General features: G+C 38.2%; 1 non-coding gene across 1 annotated transcript; it reads right to left on the reverse strand.

Annotated features, from left to right (window-relative positions):
• Positions 1–395: 395 nt before the first annotated feature.
• On the reverse strand, positions 396–502 carry LOC125368703. Its single transcript, XR_007214470.1, has one exon. It is a non-coding gene; the product is annotated as a small nucleolar RNA R71 (small nucleolar RNA).
• Positions 503–24,583: the final 24,081 nt, after the last annotated feature.

Here is a 24,583-nt window from a genome sequence, read left to right on the forward strand (position 1 = left end):
ATGGAGACAACAATCTAAGCCATGTATTGAAGCCAGAACTATGTACCTAGCTTGCTAGACCTTCTCGAGGGGACATGCATCTATATATCACACCACCTATGGCAACCAACAATTTTGAAATAAACCCAAACGTGATATATGGTGCAAAATAGTGTACAATTTGGGGGACTACCGAGCGAGGACCAAACACTCACATCGCCAATTTCTTGGAGATCTACGACACCTTCAAGATAAATGGGACAACTGATGATGTCATTCGGTTGAGGCTGTTTCCTTTTTCTCTGAGGGACCGAGTGAAAAGATGGTTGCAGTCGCTCTCAGCCAACACTATCACGACATGGAGATCATTGGCTGAGAAATTTCTCTACAAGTACTTTCCTCTAGCTAAGACTGCTAAATTAAGGAATGACATTTCTTCTTTTGTGCAAATGGAAGACGACTGCATGTATGATGCTTGGAAGAGGTATAAGGACTTGTTGAGATACTGTCCACACCACAGTCTACCAGTCTGGATGCAGGTTCATACATTTTATAGTGGTTTAGACCGCTACTGTATTAAATGGTCGATGCAAGAGCAGGAGCGGCTTAAACAAGAAGCACGCCCGAGCGTGCTCAAACTTACTAGTAGGAGATGGCCATAAGCATTTATCGCTGGCGTTTCAGAGCCGACTAGCGGTGAGGTGGAGTGGTCAATCAATTGGACTCCATAGCAACCTTGGCAGCTCAAATGGAGTTTTTAACCAAGAAGTTAGACCAGCTTCAGATGTCGGTTCATGCATCCTAGATAAGCTGCAAGTTTTATAGTGGCCCGCTCTACGGTGCAAACTATAATGCGGGAGGTATGTTTGCTTCGAGTACTAATTCTTTATCTTCTATTGTTTCTACTGACATTGAACAGGTAGACTATATGGGTAATGCACCTAGACAGCAGAACAACCCATACAGCAACACATACAACCCCGGCTGGCGTAATCATTCAAATTTCGGATGGAGAAACAATAACGCCTGTGGTCCACTGTGCTTTAAAGATCAGACGCAGCCCACCACAAAGAATAAAGAAGTTATACTATCACAGCCTCCACTAGCCGAGAAGAAATCTAACTTGGAGGAGCTGATGATGAAGTTTGTCACATCGACTGAGAAGAGATTCCAACAGACAGACAATGCTCTTAGAAATCAGCAGGCATCCATCCAGAATTTAAAGAGTCAAATTGGGCAGATTTCTAAGATGTTGTTTGAGAGGCAGCAAGGATCACTCCCTAGCACAACAAAGTTAAACCCAAGGGAGCATTGCAAGGCTATCACCTTGCGATCAGTTAAGCAATTATCTAGCTCTCTATCATTAGCTGATGATGATGATGTTTCCATGCAGGATAAGCCAGCTAGGAAGGAACCAGAGCCTGAGACAATGGAAGAAGACAATATGGAAGGTGCGTAAGAGCCCCGAGAGATTAGCCACTGCCCCTCACCGCCGACTTAAGGCGAGAAGGTCGATACAGCCGGTAAGTTTCGACTTGTTTAAACAACTACGTATTAACCTACCTTTTGTTGAAGCTATTTCGCAGATGCCGAAGTATGCCAAGTTCTTAAAGGAAATCTTGAGTAATAAAAGGGAGCTAGAGGATTTGGGACTAGTGACTCTGAACAAGGAGTGTTCTACATTCTTCGTAATGTCGCCATTCAAAAGGAGAGATCCAGGAGTTTTACCGTTCCTTGTATCACTAGCGATTTGCCTATTAAATGTGCATTAGGCGATTTAGAGCTAGTATAAATTTGATGCCACTAGTCCGTTTGATAAGTTAGGCTCGAGTGGAACCTGCCCACACTAGACTATATCCCGCTAACCGACAGGACTCTAAGATTCTTTGTGGTATTATTGAAGATGTGCTTGTCTGTGCAGTAAGTTTATTTTTCTTATGGATTTTATAGCTACGGGCATGAAGGTGAGAGTATTATGCCTTTGATCCTAGGTAGACCCTTTCTTATAATATCTAGGGTCGTAATAGATTTTGTGATGGAAAGCTTCAACTTAGGGTAGATAATGAGACCATTACCTTCGACCTAGCTACTACTATAAGACACTTTTAGAATATAATGATGTCATGGTTTTCTATTGATATTCCTGGATGATTCGCCGAGTCTCATTTACAAGAAATATTGCTTGACGATCCTTTCGCAGTAGCTTTGCAAGGAGAGGAGGAGGAGCTATCCAACCAGCAAGGTCGAGCACCGCTAGTTCGTTACCACCACCCCACCGCTTTATCGATCCTTTCTCGACAGTCGGCAAAGTGAAGTCTTCTTCGAGGACCCCCCGGCCTTAGAATAGAAGGAGTTACCTAAGCACTTGAGTTATGGATCCCTGGATGAGGAAAAGGCACTGATTACTGGCAAGCAGACTACACCCAGAGCGCAGCAAAAACCTAGATGCACTCAAGAGGTATGAAGGCCTTTGCCTACAAGATCGTTGATATTCCCGGGATCAATCCTAGTTTCGCTCTTACAAGATTCTTATAGAGGATAGCTAGACCAAGAATTCAGCCCACAGAGGCTGCTTAACCCAAACATGAAGGAAGTAGTAAAAAGGAGGTAATTAAGCTCCTTGATGCAGGATTGATTTATCCTATTTCTGATAGTTCTTGGGTGAGCCCTGTGCAGGTTGTGCCGAAGAAAGGAGGCATGACAATAATTTACAATGACCAGGATGAGCTGATACCTACACAGACGGTTACGGGATTTTGAGTTTGCATCAATTATAGGAGGCTTAATGATGCAACTCAGAAGGATCACTTCCCTCTTCCTTTCATTGATCAAATGTTAGAAAGATTGGCAGGACATATGTTTTACTATTTCCTTGATGGTTTTTTAAGATATTTTCATATCCCAATTGCACCTAAAGACCAAGAGAAGACGACTTTCACCTGCCCTTATGGGACATTTGCTTATAGACGGATGCCTTTGGGTCTATGCAATGCGCCGGCTACGTTTCAGCGACGTATGATGACCATTTTTGATGATATGATTGAGGAGTTGATGGAGGTATTTATGGATGATTTCTCTGTTTTTGGAAATTCATTTTCTCACTGTTTGGCAAATTTAGAACGCATGTTAGCTAGGTGCATTGAGGTTAACTTAGTGCTAAATTGGGAAAAGTGTCATTTTATGGTGAGAGAGAGAATTGTTCTAGGGCATAAGATTTCACATGCAGGGATGGAAGTCGATAGAGCTAACATAGAAACAATATCTAAGCTACCACCCCCTAGTTCTGTTAGGGCTGTTAGGAGTTTCTTAGGCCATGCTGGGTTCTACAGAAGATTTATTAGAAATTTCTCTGAAATTGCTAGGCCTCTTACTCAATTACTAGTTAAGGATGCACCTTTCATTTTCTATGATGCATGTTTATCTTCTTTTGAGTTATTAAAGAAAATTTTGACCACAACCCTTATCATGGCTTCGCCTGATTTGAACTAATGTGCGATGCTAGTGATTATACGGTTGGAGCTATACTTGGACAGAGGTTTGATAAAAAGTTCAAACCCATATACTATGCTAGCAAGACTTTGATAAGAGGCCAGGAACATTACACTACTACAGAGAAGGAGTTGTTGGCTGTTGTTTATGCCTTCGACAAATTCAGATCATACCTCATCTTATCAAATACCATCGTCTCCACTGACCATTTAGCTTTGAGGTATTGTTTAATAAGCATGATGCTAAGCCAAGATTGATCAGATGGATTTTATTGTTGCAAGAGTTCGACATTAAGATTAGAGACAAGAAGGTCGTAGAAAATTTGGTAGCAGATCACCTATCCAAACTGGAGAATCCGAGCTTGGAAGCACTTGATGAGAGCATGATAGATGATCGATTTCCAGAGGAGCACTTGTATTCATTGAAGGTATATTCTGATTCTCCTTGGTTTTCTAATTATGCTAGCTGCCTTGTGGCTAGGGTCTTACCAAAGGGTATGACTTATCAGCAAAAGAAGAAATTCTTTGCTGATTTGAAATACTACATTTGGGAAGATCCCTTCCTATATCGAGTGTGTGTAGACCAGATCATTCGCCGATGTGTTTATGGCGAAGAGAGTCTCCAGATTTTAAGGCACTGTCATGAAGGACCCGCAAGAGGCCATCAAACAGCGAACCATACTGCTAGGAATGTGTTGGATGCAGGCTTTTATTGGCCAACTATCTTCCAGGATGTAAGGGGATTTGTTCAGGTTTGCGACGCTTGTCAGCGCTCAGGTAATATCTCTGCCCGTGATGAAATGCCCCAAGCAAGTATGCAGACTATTGAGATATTCGATGTTTGGGGTATTTACTTCATGGGACCCTTCCCTTCTTCAAATGGCAATAAGTATATCCTCGTGGCTGTTGAGTATTTCTCCAAATAGCCTGAGGCACAGGCCTTACCTACTGGCGATACTAGAGTTGTTTGTAGGTTCCTTAAGAGGTTATTTGCTGGGTTCGGCACACCTAGAGTGCTGATTAGTGACAGGGGAACTGTCATACCACCATTACATGCTAACCAATAGACATTAGCCAGGAAGCATACAAGCGTCGTAGAATATATACTACATGTAGATAGGTCAATATGCAAGTTGTTAAGAATCAAGACACAAGGTTATTAACATATAAACATATGATTATACTTAAACATCATTTAACAAGTATTCAAAACATCTTCTTATGCCTTATAAGGCATATTTCCATATATATCACATAATCAGATACAAAATGCATCGGAGGAGACTCCACAAACTGGCCCAACTGATGTAATCGCTAAAAGCTAGACTTGGATACAACCAACGGATGCACTACTATTTACAAACCTGAAAAGAAAAATTTTGGAGAGGGGTGAGCCTCCAACTCAGTAAATAAATAATCAACATAATCTATATCACATACACTTCATACAATTTCCACCCAATCACATAACTTACCATGATTCATAGTTTAGGTATAAATTCATACCATTCTACTCAATTCATTACAACCATCATAGAAGAAATACAATTCAACAATTATGGTTAGTTCTCACGGCTTGTGGATCCCCTTTAATGTGCTGCTCCGCCTCATCCTCACCCATCGCACACGTAAGCTGCTCCGCTTCATCCTCACATTATACACTTTTATAGTCTCTCTAGGCTTTAGCCTCCCAAGGCTTTATATATATATATAAATATTTTTTACAGGGGAGTCCACCATTAACATGCACATATGCACTTAACATCACAATTCAATCATTTCACTTATATCATATTCAAGCAATAATAATTGTTCCACTCAACACCAATCATTTCCATCTCATTCATTCAAACATAAATAATATTAAGCAGACGCAACCATTCGCAGAACATTTGATTAAATATATGAACATAGCAAATATTAACTATTTACTTACTCAAAATACACTTATTCCTTCAGCATATAAGAACCTCCTTTCGCCACAACTTCCTTTCCAGGCCTTTGAGTACCTGTCAACACATTCATCAATTCACATTTCATGCATATTCCAAATATTCATGTAAATACTAGTTCTAATGCATTACAAGATCATCCCCTCTCTAATTCATAGGTCTAACTCTTCCTCTAAGACTCTTAATTATTGTTTTAATATCATAAAAACATTTTCCATCTAGTTAAATACCAATTTAACTCAAATTAACATCAAATAAATTGCATAAAACTAATCTCCAACATCTCTGTTTTCTAGACAGAATTTAGTACCAAGGTATATTTATTGCTGGGTAAAATTGGCTTAATAAAAAAATCTAGTATTAAATAGACATATCCGTTTATGCATCTAGTTTCATCTCCAAGAAGAATTACTCAATTCTGACTTCTATAGATTTAATTATCTTCAAATTACTGAGCAAGGGTCATACAGCTAGTTGTACCCGAGCAGAAATCTGTTTGCTCAATTTAAGCAACCAAAACGGCAAAAATAGCGAAATCACTAAACTACAAAGTTATAGAGGACTCTTCAAAATTTTCATAGACACCAATTAAGCTTAATTTGGACTTAGATAGCCCATGTTATGCCTAAAATACAGAACATCAAGGTTGCTGGAATTTTGACAGTTTTCTATCTTGACATACTTAAACTTAAATCAAGCTTAATCTCTATGCAATCATTCAATACTCTACTAATTCATGATAATCAGACCTTTAATTAATCAATGAGAGCATCAATTGAATTTTTTCCAATTTGTAATCAAGAACCCTAATGACAAATTAATAACACTCAAGTAACAACTCACCAATTTCAGCTTTTGGGTTGCTAATATGCATAAATCCTTTAGCTTTAGCTTGGCTCCTTCAATAGTTGGTAAAATCCTATCTTAATCTTAAGTTTTTCTAGGTATTCCATTCCTCTCTCTTATTCCAAATTTTGTGTTTTTGGCCATGTACGAATTTTACAGAAATGAAAAGGTAAAATGAGCTTGCTCATGGTTCCAATTTCCAAGATTCATCTCTCAATGCCACCACCTACTTAAACTAGTTTTATCATCCTAAATTAATTCTTACTAACCATATATAGGTACTAACTTTTAATTGTATCTTTTAAGTCCAATCTATTTACCCAACCTTCAACTATTGGTTCAATTAAGTCTTAAGGCTTAATACATATAACCCAAGTACTTAATCAACTTATCTAAATTAATAATCTAATATCATGCTTCTTATTCTCTACTTATAATTAATATATATCTATTCTCATAAAATAAAAATATTATTGATATACCATCATATGCCCAATGATTAAATGTAAATGCACATAACATGGATGATGAGAAAATGCAGTGCTATAACTCTCCCTTCCTTAAGAAATTTCGTCCCCGAAATTTTAACAACTCACCAATATTACAATGGAATAGATGCGATACTGTCTCATATGCTCTTCCACTTCCTAAGTTGCTTCTCTTGGTGAATGATGACTCCACTTAATTTTGACCATAGGAATGTCTTTATTTCTCAATTTCTTAACCCTTCAATCAAGAATTTCTACCTGCTCTTCCACATATGTCAACTTTTCCGTGATTTCTATCTCCGGCTCTAGAATGATATGACTAGGATCCGATCTATATCGCCTCAACATAGAAATGTGAAAACATCATGAATAGAGCTCTATAGGTAATGCTAACCTATAAGCCAATGGTCCAACTCTTTCAATAATTTCATAAGGTCCTACATACCCTGGACTCAATTTCCCTTGTTTACCAAACCTTAATATTCCTTTCCATGGTGATACCCGCAAGAAAACTTTATCACCCACAATATATTCCATTTCCCTTCGATGCAAATCAACATAACTCTTTTCATGCATCTGTGCTACTTTCAAATTCTTTTAACTATCTCTATTTTATCCACCGCTTGTACCAATTCGGACCTTCAAGTCGCTCTTAAACCTTCAACATCCCAAAGATAATCGGACTTCTACATTTCCTCCTATACAAAGCTTCATATGGAGCCATACCAATACTAGAATGAAAACTGTTATGAAATTCCATCCGTGGTATGTAATCATCCCAGTTTACCCTTGAACTCAAGTATGCAAGCCGTCATCATATCTTCTAATGTCCGAATAGTTCTTTCCGATTTCCCATCCGTTTGAGGATGAAAAGTCGCATCAAATAAAGCTTAGTACCATATGCTTTCTCAGAACTCTCCCAAAATGAGAAGTAAATCCGGGATCCCTATCCGATACAATAGATATAGGCACACCATGCAATCTAACAATCTCGGAAATATACAATTTAGCAAGTTTATCAAGTGAACTGCTTGTTTGCCGTAAGAAATTAGCACATTTAGTAAGTCGATCAACAATTACCCAAATAGCATCATGCTTGTTAAATGTACGCTCAATCCCATAACAAAATCCATAGTAATCTTATCCCACTTCCACACAAGTATAGATAAAGAATGAAGTTTCACTGCAGTGCCCGGTGCTCTCCTCTCACTTGCCGACATGTCAAACACTTACTCACAAATTCGCCACATCCTTCTTCATCATTTGCCACCAATAATAAGGCTTCAAATTTTTGTACATTTTGGTACTTCCAGGATGCATTGCATAAGGTGCATAGGCGCTTCATGCATGATTTCCTTTCTCAAATCCCCTACATCAGGTACACATACACGATTTCTATTCAATAACACACCATCATCTTTCAACACAAATTGTGTATTCTTTCCTTCTTGTACTCTACCCTTCATCCTTTGCAAATAAGAATCTTCACACTGTGCGTCTTTAATTTTATCTCCAATCAAAGGCTTTACTTGTAATGTGGCCAACAGATCATTGTCATAAACATAAAACTTCACATCCATAGCTTTAAGTGCAACTAAATATTCCACATTGTAACAAATCATACTTGAAAAATTTTCCATTGACTTCCTACTTAAAGCATCAGCAACAACATTTGCTTTTACAGGATGATAATCAATAGTGCAATCATAATCCTTCAGAAGCTCAATCCATCTTCGTTGTCTCAGATTCAACTCTTTTTGCGTAGGGATATATTTCAAACTCTTATGATCAGTAAATATCTGAAATGTCTCCCCGTATAAATAATGTCGCCATATCTTCAATGCATGTACAATAGGTGCTAATTCAAGATCATGCGTAGGATAATTCAGCTTATGAGGTCGCAATGGTCTTGAAGCATAAGCTATAACCTTCCCATGCTGCATTAAGACACATCCAAGTCCTTGCCTAGAAGCATCAATATATATAACATAACCTCCATTTTCAGATGGCAATGCGAGTATCGGTGTAGTAGTAAGCCTTTTCTTCAACTCTTGAAAATTTTGATCATATAACTCCATCCACTGGAATGGCACATTCTTCTTTAACAAAGCTGTGAGAGGCTTAGCAATAACTGAAAATTCTTTTACAATCTTCTATAATAGCCAGCTAACCCAAGAAAACTTCGAACTTTAGAAACATTTCTAGGCGGTTCCCATTCAATAATTGCTTTAATCTTTGATGAATATGGTTGCACTCCATGTTTAGAAATAATATGCCCTAAGAATGCAATTTCCTCCATCCAAAACTCGCATTTGTTGAATTTTGCATACAACTGTTTTTCCCTCAAAATCTGTAAAACAGTTCTCAAGTGTTGTTCATGCTCTTCTAGGCTTCTAGAGTAAATCAGAATATCATGAATGAACACAATAATAAAGTGATCTAAATATGGCCAGAAATTCTTGTTCATCAGTGACATAAAAGCAGTAGGAGCATTTGTTAAACCAAATGGCATCACAATAAATTCATAATGCCCATACCTTGTTTTGAATGTTGTCTTGGCAATAGATTTCTCTTCAAGGTGAAGTACTTGGCCTGATGAAACCTTTATCAAGTAACTCTTCTAATTGCTTCTTTAATTCTTTCAATTCCAATGGAGCCATTCTGTATGGTGCAATGGAAATAGGTGTCGTGCCAGGGATGATGTCAATCTCAAAATCAACCTCTCAATTTGGTGGCAAACCAGGCAAATCATCTAAGAATATGTTAGGAAATTCTCCGACCACCGGAATGTCTAATACCGGACTGACCTTAGTAGTATCTACAAAACTAATTAGATATGCTTCACATCCATTTTTAACTAATCGACACGATCCTTCCTAAATCAAACAATTAGGAATTGTCTTCCTTTCACCCACCATTACTCGCTTTCACTTCTCCTCGTGATTTCCATAGCCACTTCCTTCGTTTTATAATCAACAATATCATGATTTCTTGACAACCAATCCATCCCCAAAATAACATCAAACTCTATAAGATTAATAACAACTAAATCTGCATGTAGTTTGACACTATCTACTACTACAGGACATGATCTCACTATCGATTTACCGTGATAATACCCACAGCAGGCATAGATACATATATATCATAACCTAATGCCTCTATATTAGCATGAACATGCGATGCAAAATCATGTGATATGAATGAACATGTGGATCCAGGATCAATAAGAACATGTGCATCGGAATCATGAATAGAAAGTATACCAAGAATAATTTCGTGCTACAAATGCTTCATTTCTAGTAGTAGCAAATACTCTAGCTCAGGCTTCAGGGTTGACCAACTGTTCGATGGTGTTCAAATAGTTAAACCTCCTCCGCCACCTCTTCCTCTACCTCACGAACCAACTGGAATATTTTCACCAACACTACTCCGACCCACCGTATAAGATTCTCCAAAGATTATTTCTTCCTCATAGGACAATCTCTAGAATAATGTCCCGGCCTACTACAATTGAAACATACTAATCGGTCTAGGTCCCCAACATTCTCCAAGATGTCTCCCGCTGCACGTAGGACAAACAGAGCGAACCCCACCGGCCGGAACTTGTCCTCCCTCAAGTCTGGATGAATTGTATCCACCTCTACTATAAGGTACTGTGGAGGATCTACTAGACTGACCACCAAACCCTCATCCACGATCACTACTCCATTGTGAATTAGAGCCTCTGAACGAAGAAATACTAATATGTCTTGGAGGATTACTATAAGTACCAATGATCTTCTTCTTTTTAGCTTCCATAGTATTCCTTTCAAATGATGTTTCTTCAGCTCTCAAAGCAGCTTCAATTGAGGCATTGTAATTCTGAGGTTTCACTGCCATTTTCTCACGAATGTCAAGCCTCAAACCCATCTCAAATTTCTTCCTTTTCAGTTCTTCAGTGGCTATTTCTTCTGGTGCATACTTAGATAATCTCACAAATTGAACTTCATACTCTGCAACTAACATATTATTCTGCTTCAATTAAAGAAATTCAAGCTTCTTTCTATCTCTATAAATTTCTGGAGTATACTTCTCAGCAAATTCTCTCAAGAAATCATTCCAAGTCAAAGTCATTGGTCGATCTTTGCTTCTTAAAATTGTTTCCCACCAATCAAGTGCATCTTTTTCTATTAAAGACACTGCATATAGAAGCCTTTGTTTTGATGTGCAATTAAATCTGTCCAACACCCTTTATGTATTTCATAACCATTCCTCAGCCTCAGCAGGATCAGTAGTACCCTGAAAAACATTAGCACCTTATTTCCTAACCCTTTCATAATTCTTATCTATCATAGCCTCTTGTTGTTGAGTCTGAGGCTCTAGTGCTTGTTGTCGAGCTACCCGTTGCATCAGAAAATCCATAAACTATTCCATAACATTTTGTACATTCGATTGTGCAGCATTTTCAGAATGTAGCTCATGCTCATCATGTTGATCATGTTCAGATGCATTTTCATGACCATGCACAGACTCTAATGACTTATCTGGGCCAGTTGCGTGTTCTCCTTGTCTTTCCATCTATATATATGAAATGCAAATACTCAGTCAAGTTCAAAGAACATATGTCATATGCTTAATGATGTGCAACATGAATCTACTCCTAATGAATCTAATCCCTGCTCTAATACCACTAAATGTCACACCCCCATTACATGCTAACCAATAGACATTAGCCAGGAAGCATACAAGCGTCGTAGAATATATACTACATGTAGATAGGTCAATATGCAAGTTGTTAAGAATCAAGACACAAGGTTATTAACATATAAACATATGATTATACTTAAACATCATTTAACAAGTATTCAAAACATCTTCTTATGCCTTATAAGGCATACTTCCATATATATCACATAACTGCATACAAAATGCATCAGGAGGAGACTCCACAAAACTGGCCCAACCTGACAGAACTGCTAAAAGCTAGATTTCGAATACAACCAACACGGGGAGAAACACGGCCGTGGTGAAACCCTACTTGGTGAGATCCACAGTTTCAGCACGGCCTGGACTTTGGCCGTGCTGAGTTAAATATATAAGAAAAATGAATTTTTCTTAAAAAATAGAGGGGGGGTAAAGAGTGACATAGAGCCCTCGCTACCGGTCTTCCGCATGATTGAGTGCAAGAGAGAGTTGCGGTGAGTAAGAATCCCGGAATCGCAAGGTTCCAAGTGCAGAACAGTAGTGGAGTAATTCAAGAGGCAGTTTGAGAGATTAATCAAAGTATAGATCCATATTTGGAGCTGTTCATCCAATTCGAGAGAAAAGGGAGTACATATTCTATTTTCATTATTCTTTCATTGTAATTGATTTCCTAGATTATTTTAAACATGAACATGTTTAGCTACACTGATTTAATCCATTGGGATTTCTTTACTATGTTGGCTTGATATTATATTGTTGGATTGTTTGAGTTGGTTTTGTATTCTTCTTGTTTTCAGTATTAATAAGATAATCATTATTCATGAGACATTGTGAATTGTGTGTTTAGATTGCTTTGTGTGATTGAGAAGTCCATTTGGCAATTGGAATTTTGAATAGCAAGAACTGGTTAATAATCGCTTAGAGATAAGGATAATTAACTAGCCGGATTAAGAATTAACAAAGCTTAATAGAGGCGGATTAAAGCTTAATGCTAATTTAAGAATCAATCGTTAGGAAGAGATTCCAACTTTAGGTTATTAAGTTAGGAATTCGGTTATCTCGAGAGAGAAACCAAATTCGGTTAAGAATTCGTTCACGGGTAGCATAATTAGACTCACCGATCCTTTATCTTTTATTTGGTTGCCAACTAGTTTAGATTCCCTTTGGGTTTGTCTTCTTGCCTTGATTATTTCATTTATCAATTACTCCTGCATCTCCCTTAGGACTTAGCTTGTAGCTATTAGTTAGTTTAGAAATTATTTATCTCTAATTTTAGGTTAATATAACAAAGAACAAAGGAGTAACTCTGGGTTTTCACTTTCTTGAGGAATACGACCTTGATACTTGCCATTAGTGCTAGACTGGATCGATAGGTACACTTCCTTAGATTGTAGCTAACACGAGTAGCACCCATCAGCATCACGGGCTACAACACCAATCAGCATGGCCGGAGTCATGCTCGTGATGAATATGCACATATAGAGTTAGGGAAAACGGCCATCCACCATGGCTTCCGAGGCCACCACAGGCTGTAACACCAGGTCGTGCCGGTCACCACGCCCGTGCCCCAGCCCGTGATGGAGATGCATGTAAAGCATAAGGTAAATTCAACCGTCCACCATGGCTTTCAAAGGCACCATGGGCTGCAAAGCCAGGCCGTGCTGACCAGCACGGCCATGCCCTCACCTGTGACGGATGGGCATAAGAATGAGGCTTCAGGGTTCAGCACGGGCCGAGTCCTGGCCGTGCTGATTAGGACGGCCTTGCCCTCGCCCGTGCTGAACCCGGTGACTATAAAAGCAGGCCTTTTCAAAATTTTCCTATCCTTCCTTCTCTAAGCTCTAAGGTGCTGTTTTCTTCTTTATCTTTGATTTTTCTTACCTGTCACGGCAACTTCAAGTAAGTCTCTTCGCCTTTTGCTTTTATTTGATTAAATTTGATTTTTCTTTTATGCATTTTTTTATTATTTAGGAGATTTTGATATGCTTTAGTAGTTTGCTTTATTACGCTACTTAAATTTGACTTTGATTAGATTTAGTTAAAACTAGTTGCTATGTTTATGTGATTTCGAATAATGAAATGATAAGTGTGGGGTTTGGTAGCAATAAAGTTTATTTATGGCATTTTATTATGAACAATTGATAGCATAAATTTTCTTTATTTGGTGCGCGATAAAGTAGGCTAGAATGTAATTGTGAATTAGTTTTCTGTAGGAGATTGAGGCTTTAGTCTTATTGTTATGTCTAAAGTTTTCTGTTAGTCAAATTATAGCTGTTATACTGTTTAATTTTTGGTATAATTTATATTGACTTGATTTCTTATTCGAATACTAATGATTCATTGCATTAGGCAATATGAGGGATCGCAATCAATCATGTCGAAAGCAACCGCAACGCCCGCTACCCTGGCGCAGTATGGCGGGAAAATCTTCCTCCACTTCACCTTCATCGGCACGAACTAAAGACCAAAGACTAGCACCTCCACCGTAACAATAACTACTCCGAGTACAAAGAGCACCAGCTGTAAATCCACCCGCACGTGGTCGTCATCCCTTATGGACATTTCTGAATGTAGATAACGAGAGCCGCTTCCAAGTCATGAGATGGAAGTAAGTGATGGCTGGATGTTGCATCAACTTCGTATCCCTCGAAAGAGTGGGATTGGTTTAGGATGTGCGTGCCCTGTTCAAAACTCTGCCATACGCACGATTCTTCGACATCATTGCGCCAACCTACCGCGAGCTTACAATTGAATTCCTTAGCACCTTTTTGCAGCAACAGATCACAAACTGGCATCAGCCTGATGTAGTTTACTTCAGACTTGGGGGAAGGAAGTTCTCAATGTCAGTTCCACAATTCAGCATGCATTTGGAATTATGGACTGAGCAGGAGACCTCGAGTGAGGAGTATCAAGGATGCATCTACGTCAACTTAATCGCGTACGACACCATGTGGGAATCTTGGTACTCAGGTCGAGATCATACTACCCCAGCAGGTCTAAAGCGTCTAGCCTTCCGGATCATCTCCGCTATCTCACATTTCTGTTAGCTCGTCAAGTCCGTTCATTTATAGTAGACGCCCAGAAGAAGATGCACTGCTGTTTTGGCCCGTATGTTACTAGGTTAGCCAAGAGATTGGATGTATTGAACGACAGTCTGTCAGAGCTTTCACAGATTGGTGATATGACACCACTAGGGATCAGACAGATGATCAACATGTAGATGATAACGGCTATTGGACACCCACAAGGCATAGAGTATAGGCTCGTCCGTGCAATAGTAAGGGAGGCTAGAGAGGCAGCATCTAGAGGAGCCCAAGACCCGATGACTGAAATTCCAGATGTTAGGATTCCTAACCCAGCCAGAGTGATTATGCCTACATCTGGAGCCTCCTCTTCTTATTCTGCAGGGACATCGAGTGCTCAGATTAGTGCTTTGGCTGACCGACTAGATCGAATCTGCGATTTACAGCAGTAGCACTATTCTGAGTTTGTGCAGTAGAGAAAGGAGTTTGGGCAGTTTCAAGAGGAGAATAAGGCATAGTTTCAGGGTTTAAACGATATGCTCCAACAGCTTATGCATGAGCTGGAGAGGCCAACCACCTAGACAGACCTAATGGCGGAGTAGATTCAAAAGATGGCGAAGACCGGAGCACAAAATCAGCGGTTCCTCGATGATATGGAGTTCGATCTAGTAGGATGCTTCACGGACCCTGTGCCACCACCACCGCCCCCTCCTTCAGCGCCTTCCTATACTCCTCACCCTCCAGCAGATCCAGCCAGTGAGGATGCGCCTTCGGCAGACTACCAGTAGTGAAACAAAAATTTATGCTATTTTTTCTTTTCCTTTTCCTTTTTAGTTTCCTTCTTTATTTTATTTTACTTTATTTTCATTTCTTTTTGCATTTTCAATCTTATGTTATTTTTTCTCATTTTCCTTTCATGTTATGTTATTTTAGTAGAACACTTTGCTTTGCTGTCTTGATATGTACATTTATCTTCAATGTTTATGATGTGCTAATTATGTGCTATACCTAGTTTTAATTTTTCTAACACTGTGGATAGTGTTATACTCAAGTGTGTGGTAGGTATCTATGGCTATATCCCTGAATTGTTTAAGGCAATAATAATGGACTATTCTTAGGACGTCAGGACCTAGGTTTTTCATGAAATTTAAGTTTAGTTTATTCTTTCGTAATTAATGACTTAATTCACACACTAGTAATTGATTGTCCCTCTCTATCTTTTGTTCTTGAAAGCAATTTTATTGTATTCAATATGTCAATTTGGCCGGGTTAAACCGGTGTTACTTGAGTTCCTTGCAAATTTACAACCTTTGACTGTGAACTTTAATTATGCCAATCTCGTATTCAATCTATCTGATAATTTAATTGATAAGTATGGGAACCAATTGTAAATTTTAGCCACTTCAAATGTGAGTTTTTGAACCAAAAATTGAGCATCCATTGCACATTATGCTCATGATTTTTCTTGCTTGAGTGTGCGCTGTACTTACTTTCGTCTCTAGAACTTGCTTTGTAATGCTTGTTGAGGTTACATGAATTCTTGAATACCATTAGATGATTTGCGCACTTTAGGATTTCACCACATCTGGCTAAAAGCCTACCTCTTTTTCCATTAGTCAGCTAGTTTGAGCCTTAACCTTTTCTTCATAATTTACACATAATCACTACACATACACCATTCTATACATCTATCTTTCCTTTCACCCTGTATACTGAGTAATTATGTGTTATGTTTCTTCATTTATGGAATCATAGTGCCTAAATTTGTTCTAAATTCACTTAGTCTTTTTAGTGATTCTTTGATGCTCCCTTCAATCCAAATTGGATAATTATTCTTATTGTTTACGTCACTAATCATGCAGCCCCTATATAAGCTGTTGTAATATATATATATATAGTATATATAAAAAAATGAAAAAAAGAAAGAAAAAAAATTTCTGACTTACTTCTTAGCTCTTAGCTCTTTTGAATTTAATTCTTGTGAGCATCCTTTACTTCAAATAAGGCTTAGTGAGTATTTTTGTTGTTTTAGTACTTAGTTCTTCAAGCATTCATTTCAAATAAGTGCATGATTTTTTCGTATAGTTTACACTTCTATCCAAATATTCTTACCTTTACCTCAGCAACATTTCAACCCTTGAAAGACCCTTTGATTTTGGTGTTCAATTATTCGCAGAAGCAAAGATGAGATTGATGAGCAAGCTTATAGTAAACAGGTTGTGTGCAGCTGCGTTGAGGGAACTTTCTTGTTTACCCTTAAACACTGTGAGTGATTTGAGAGATTCCTGTGAGGCAATTGATGTATGCTAAGTCAAGCAAGACTATGACCTAAGGCAGTGTACCTATCAATGGAGTATAGCTAACGGTGAGTACTAAGTGTCGTATTCCCCAAAGAACGTGTGAACCTAAATCTACTCAATCTTCTCTGTTATCTAATCACAGAAAAAAATTGGCGTTAATGAATAATTCCTAAATTAACTAATAGCTACTCTAATTGTTGTCGAACTACGTATACTAGGGAATGATTAATTCAAGGTGGAATTGATTGATTGAATCCAATTTCTGTGGGAAAATCTCTACACAATTAATGCCTTTCTCAAGGACACTAACATCTTAACTTAGATTAATTAGGTTGAAATCTCTTCCTAACTCTAATTACCCAAATTAGCATTATATACCATTTAACACTATTGAGAGTTATTAATTCTCAATCAGGTAGAACGAATACCCTATCTCTAGGCGAATTCAATTATAGGTTGCAAAGGACAATCCAAACCTAAACGTCTTTCTCAAGATCATTCAAATTTTAAAAATCATTCAACAAGATATGAAGAACAAATCAATAAATACTTCCATTGTAAACCAATATTGACAATCAATACATTCAATTCAAAATTGAAGTACAAAAATCCCTAGATAAAGAACCCCAACGGGTTAATAAGATTAGCTAATCATGTTCATAATCACAACCAACAAGAATTCAATTACAAAATATGAGTAAAGGTAGAGAAACCCGAATACACCCTTGGATGAGAGTAAATAGCTCCAATTCCTCGTGCCCAATCTTGGATCGATTCTTGTTCCTCTTACTCGGATTGAAACCAATCGTCAATCCTCGCCAATTTTTGATCTTCGAAGAGAATCCAAGTGAAACCTTGATCCAAGTCTCCTTTTCCCTTAGTTTCAACTTAGAAAACCCTTAGACAGAGAAAAAGATGAGTTTTGGACGTTCTAACCCTAGCTACCTCCCTTTTTCTCTTTTCTTTCTTTTTAAATGAATTTGACAAGCTGCTATGAACATGGCCGTGTTTATGCCCGTGTTCCCAACACGTTCTGGTGTTGATGCCCGTGTTACTCTTTGTGGCCGTGCTCCCTAAAAACCTCTTTTTTCTTTGATGTTTGATGCATCCAACACGACCGTGTTGGTGGCCATGCTGGGAACACGGTCGTGTTAACCTTCCTCATGGGCATAATTAGCTTGTTTCAGCAGCTTTGACGTCCAATTATGCTCTAATTCTTCCCTTTATCATACTTTGACTTCTTTTGGACCTAATGCACACAAACAGACACATAGGGTGAGTGTTGGGACCAATTCACATCCAAATGTACATAAAATCAATCTTAAAAACCCCATTTAGATGTATGTATTTTATGCACATCGAATAACCCCACACTTAGCTCATTGTTTGTCCTCAAGCAATCAAAAGTAAAATAAGGAAAATAAACCACTAAGGAACAACACTTGAATTGACAGACAAGCTAGGGAGCTCCTGCACATATCCTTAACAAGCGTAAGTCAAACAGAAAGAAACGAAGCAATCAATTCAAGTATCACAACCAAGATGCCAATAATTTGCAAAATACTGTCTCAACAAAATTATTCAGAACCAACTCCTCATAAGATTCACTTTAAATCACTCAAAGTATTTAAAGGATAGTGTTTAATCGCTCAATGCATCAACTACTGCCATACTTACTATATGCTTGCTCTTAAATCCTACTCCTACCATTTATGGAGAGTCAACAACCATGTCAAGAGGTCTTTATAAGGGTTGTAATGGGGATTAGGTAATGGTAGGTAAACTTGGTCAAAGTTGACCCTATGGTGTTTTGCAATGAAATACATGACTTGCACACAAGTCACAATAATCACAAGGGGTAAACAATGGATAGTAGTTCAAGGTGGAAAATAGGAATCAAGTCAAAATGTTTAGCTCACTTACTTTCTTTCTTTTCATCACCTTTCCCTCTTATTCTTCTATTTCTTTTTTTTCTTTTTTTTTTCTTTTTTCTTTTTTCTTTTTTTTCATAAGGGAAGAACATTCACATAATAGAGTAAATCTCTTTTGGATTGAAGAAAGCTGTTCCCAATAAAAAAACTCATGTGCAAAATCATAACCCAAAGCAGAATAAAACTAAGTGGCAATGAAATATGATAAAAAAATATGGTGAAAGAGGAGGTTATCTACAGAATCAATAAACGAATGAAGGTTATTTGGCTATAATGAAAAACCTAAGTGCCTCTATCATACCAAAGTGTTAAACTCTCCTTGTGGCCCTCATAAGCATTACCGAGCAAGTTCTAAAAGTAAAGACAGTAATTGACACTCTCAACAATAAATAAATACAAGCATATAAAGTGTATGCTTACAATTTAGGCTCAATTTCTCACAAGTGTGCTTTTGAGTAGGTTCCAAACAAAAATCATCAAAACAGAATTAGATAAACCAAAGCAACTTAGTACAAAACTCAAACTAATTATCTTACATTCTTCCGCAAGACTTAACACTATCGGTTTTACCCGATCACATGGACACAAACAAGATTTCCAAAAGCAAGTCAACAGTAAAAGCATTGAAACAAAGTGAAAACTTTTCAAAATTTTTATAAAAAATTGCACAAAGAATAAACAAATAACTGAGATGGGATAATTGAAATGCGATATATACACTAGAAAAGGATATGACTTTCATATACAAAATAATAAAACATGAAAGCAAGTGTATATTAATATCACCACCCCAAACTTGAAGGACACACTATCCTCAGTGTACAAAATATAAGAAATGCAAAAGGAAAAAGAAATAATACTGCCCTGACTATAGCTCCAGGGTGAAAAGAGGTGCATCATTAGGTATATCAGGGCGCTGGCTTGTCTGTGGTGGAGGAGTGGCTGCTCTCTGAGGGTCGGAAGTAGTGTCACATGCAGGAGCAAAAACCAACTGTAAAACCTAATCACCTAAGTTCACATAATTCAAACAAAAATTAATACCCAAAATGGAAAGAAAAAAAAACGAAAACTAAGGAATTAAAACGAAATTAAAAGAAACAAGCTTCTTTAAAGTCATAAGCTGGACTATATTCTTTTCTTTGAATCAGAAATGGAACGCCCAATTCACACGCTCCTCCACATCCAATGACCCTCCAAGGTAATGCTTCAACCTCTGCCTATTAACCTTGAAATTTCCCTTTCCGGATGATGCACTTCAACTGCACCATAAGGGAAGACTTGCGTCACTGTAAATGGCCCCGATCAACGACTCTTCAGCTTCCTTGGAAATAAATGGAGACGAGAGTTAAATAACAACACACTATCTTCTACATTAAACTCCTTCAAATTTTTCAATCGCTTGTCATGCCATTGTTTGGTCTTTGCCTTGTAGATTGTTGAATTTTCATAGGCTTGTTGACGCCACTCCTGTAGCTCATTTATTTGCCACTGCCTTTGTCTACCTGCACTATCCAAATCAAAGTTAAATGATTTAAGTGCCCATAATGCTTTATGTTCTAGCTCCACAGGTAAATGACAACCTTTTCCATACACAAGCCTAAAAGGAGTGAACCCTGTAGAAGTCTTATAGGCAGTTCTAAATGCCCATAAAGCATCATCTAGCTTTATAGTCCAATCTTTCCTACTAGCTCCTACAGTCTTCTCTAAAATGCGCTTAAGCCCCCTATTAGCAACCTCTACTTGCCCACTCGTTTGTGGGTGATAAGGCGTGGAGAATCGTTGAGATACTCCATATCTTTTAAGCACTTTCTCAAGTTAAGAATTATAGAAATGGGTTCCCCTATCACTAATTAATGCTCGAGGTGTTCCAAACCTAGAGAATAGTCTCTTAAGGAACCTCAAAACTACCCTAGCATCATTAGTAGGCAAGGCTTGTGCCTCAGGCCATTTAGAAAAATATTCAACAGCCACCATTATATACTTGCATCCATATGAAGAAGCAAAAGGACCCATAAGATCAATGCCCCAAACATCAAAAATTTCCAACACTTGTATACTATGTTGGGGCATTTCATCTCGGGCAGAAATATTACCTAACCGTTGGCATGCATCATAAACCTGGACATATGCTCGTGCATCTTGGAAGATAGTCGGCCAATAAAAGCCAGCATCCATAACCTTCCTGGCCATATGGTTTGCGGCTTGGTGTCCACCAACCGGTCCCTGATGTGCGTAAAATACACACATCTAAATGGGGTTTTTAAGATTGATTTTATGGACATTTGGATGTAAATTGGTCTCAACACTCACCCTATCGTATGTTTGTGTGCATTAGGTTCAAAAGAGGTCAAAGGATGATAAAGGAAAGAATTGGAGCATAATTGGACGTCAAAGCTGCCGAAACGAGCTAAGTATGCCCATGCGTATAAGTTGACGCCACCAACAGTGTTGGATGCGTCAAACATGAAAGAAAAAGAAGCTTTTAGGGAGCACGGCCACAGAGAGTAACACGGCCAGGAACATCAGCCCGTGTCCCCAACACGGCCAGAGACACGGTCGTGTTGGAGTCGATAGGGGGTATTAATTAAAAGAACGAAGAGAGGAAAAGGAGGAGGCAGCTAGGGTTAGAACGTCCCAAACTCTAATATTTCTCTCTCTAAGGGTTTTTTGAGCTGAAACCAAGGGAAGAGGAGACTTGGATCAAGGTTTCAATCGAATTCCCTTGAAGGATCGAAGATTGGGCGAGGTTCGTTGATTGATTTTCAAATCGAGCAAGAGGAACAAGAATCGATTCAATTGGAGCAAAAAGGATTTGGGGCTGTTTACTCTCATCCAAGGGTGTAATCGAGTTTTCTCTACCTTTGCTTATTGTTGTAATTGAATTCTTGTATATTTTGAGAATGAACATGATTAGCTAGATTGATTAAATCCATTGGGATTTCTTTACTATGTTGGCTTAATATTATATTGTTGGATTGTTTGAGTTGGTTTTGTATTCTTCTTATTTTCAGTATTAATAAGATAATGCATTATTCATGAGACGTTGTGAATTGTGATGTTTAGATTGCTTTATGAGATTGAGAAATCCGTTTGGAAATTGGAATTTTGAATAGCAAGAACTGGTTAATAATCGCTTAGAGATAAGGATAATTAACTAGCCGGATTAAGAATTAACAAAGCTTAATAGAGGCGGATTAAAGCTTAATGCTAATTTAAGAATCAATCGTTAGGAAGAGATTCCAACTTTAGGTTATTAGGTTTAGGAATTCGGTTATCTCGAGAGAGAAACCGAATTCAGTTAAGAATTCATCCACGGGTAGCATAATTAGACTCACCGATCCTTTATCTTTTGTTTGATTGCCAATTAGTTTAGATTCCCTTTGGGTTTGTCTTCTTGTCTTGATTATTTCATTTATCAATTACTCTTGCATCTTCCTTAGAACTTAGCTTGTAGCTATTAGTTGGTTTAGAAATTATTTATCGCTAATTTTAGGTTAATATAACAAAGAACAAAGGAGTAACTATGGGCTTTCACTTTCCCGAGGAATACGACCTTGATACTCACCATTAGTGCTAGACTGCATCGATAGGTACACTGCCTTAGATTGTAGCTAACACGAGTAGCACCCATCAGTCCCTCATGACAATGCTTGAGAATTTGAATGATCTCCTCCCCATATACACACCTCCTGATAATTTGATCTGTACAAATTCTAAATAAGAAGGGGTCGTCCCAAATGTAATACTTCAAGTCAAAGAAAGAATTTCTTCTTTTCATGCCCACATACCTTTCGGGAGTACCCTTGCGGCCAAATAATTTGCATAATCATAAAACCAAGGAATAGCATTTGCCACTTGTATTGAGCATAAGTGCTCATCCGGAAAGAAGTCATCGATCTCTTACTCATTAAACTCCTCCAAGTGCGGGTTCTCTAATCGAGAAAGATGGTATGCTGTAAGATTTTCAGCTCCTCATTTGTCCTTAATTTCCAAGTCAAATTCCTATAATAGAAGAACCCAACGAATCAATCTTGGCTTAGAATCATGCTTTGAAAATAAATACCTTAAAGCAGAATGATCCGTGTAAACAATTGTCTTTGACAGCACAAGGTAGGAACAGAATTTGTCAAAAGCGAACACGACAGCTAAGAGCTCCTTCTCTGTGGTTGTATAGTGTTCTTAGGCATCCGTAAGCGTCTTGCTAGCGTAGTAAATAGGCTGGAATTTCTTCTCCTTGCGCTGGCCTAAAACAGGTCCAACTGCAAAATCACTAGCATCGCACATAAGCTCAAAGGGCAGCTCCCAATCAGGAGAAACCATAATGGGAGCCGTGGTTAGTTTTTCTTCAATAACTCAAAAGCTCTTAAACAATCATCATCAAATTCAAAAGGTATATCTTTTACTAGCAATTGAGTTAAAGGCCTAGCAATCTTAAAAAAGTCCTTAATGAACCTTCTATAGAACCCTGCATGCCCTAAGAAACTTCTAATAGTCCTAACTGAAGTAGGGGGAGGTAGTTTACTTATAACTTTCACTTTAGCTCCATCTACTTCCAACCCTGCATGTGACACTTTATGTCCTAAGACTATACCCTCTTGGACTTTTTCCCAATTCAACACAAGGTTAGCTTCAATACACCTAGCTAACATCCTTTCCAAATTTTGCAAACAATGGGAAAAAGAGTTACCGAATACAGAGAAGTCATCCATGAAGACCTCCATTGACTCCTCTATCATGTCATGGAAAATGGCAATCATACACCGTTGAAAGGTCGCAGGCACATTACACAAGCCAAACGACATCCTCCTATAGGCAAAAGTGCCATAAGGACAAGTGAATGTCGTCTTCTCTTGGTCTTCTGGTGCTGTGGGAATCTGAAAATAACCAGAAAAATCGTCAAGGAAACAATAATACTTATGGCATGAAAGCCTCTCAAGCATTTGATCAATAAAAGGAAGGGGAAAGTGGTCCTTTTAGGTTGCATCATTCAAGCGTCGGTGGTCTATGCAAACCCGAAAGCCCGTTAACGTTCGTGTAGGGATCAACTCCTCCTTTTCATTTTTCACCACCGTCATGCCCCCTTTCTTGGAAACCACCTACACAGGACTCACCCAAGCACTGTCAGAAATAGGGTAAATTAAACCTGCATCAAAAAGTTTAATTACCTCCTTTTTAACCACCTCTTTCATATGAGGGTTCAACCGCCTTTGTGGCTGCAACTCGGGTTTATTCTTGGTATGTCAGTCGTCTTATACGCAAATGCCTTTGCATACCTTCTCAAAATACACAGCACCATCTCCCTCTCCTCCGGTGTGAGATGAGCGGAAATAATAACTGGTAAGTGCTTTGCTTCATCTAGGTAGGCATACATTAAGTGCGTTGGCAACTCTTTCAACTCAAGAACGGGCGGCTCCTCCAAAGAAGGCTTCAACTTCTTTACTCCTGACCTGTTAAGATCAACAAAACCATCATTCTTTTCATCATTAACATCAGCAGCTAATAAGTGCTCTAGCTGCTCCAACACTTGTTCATTGGATAAATTATCCTCATTCTCTTGCATTGCCAATTGCAAAGAATCATCAATCATTATTTCCTGTAATTGAGATTCCACAATATCATTGATAAAATCAATCGAACAGACAGTACCATCATGCTCATATGGGTATCTCAAGGATTTAGTCAAATCAAATATAATGCTCTCATCATCTACCCTAAGTTCCAGCTTTCTACTACTAACATCTATCAAAGCTTTAGATGTAGCTAAAAATGGTCTTCCTAGGATCAATGGGACATCACTCTCACCATTCATATCCATGACAACAAACTCCAGAGGAAATATAAATTTGTTAACTTTAACTAGCACATCCTCTATAATCCCTTTCGGGTACTT

The sequence above is a fragment of the Ricinus communis genome, chromosome 10 (assembly GCF_019578655.1).
Source record: "Ricinus communis isolate WT05 ecotype wild-type chromosome 10, ASM1957865v1, whole genome shotgun sequence".
NCBI classification, from domain to species: Eukaryota; Viridiplantae; Streptophyta; class Magnoliopsida; order Malpighiales; family Euphorbiaceae; genus Ricinus; species Ricinus communis.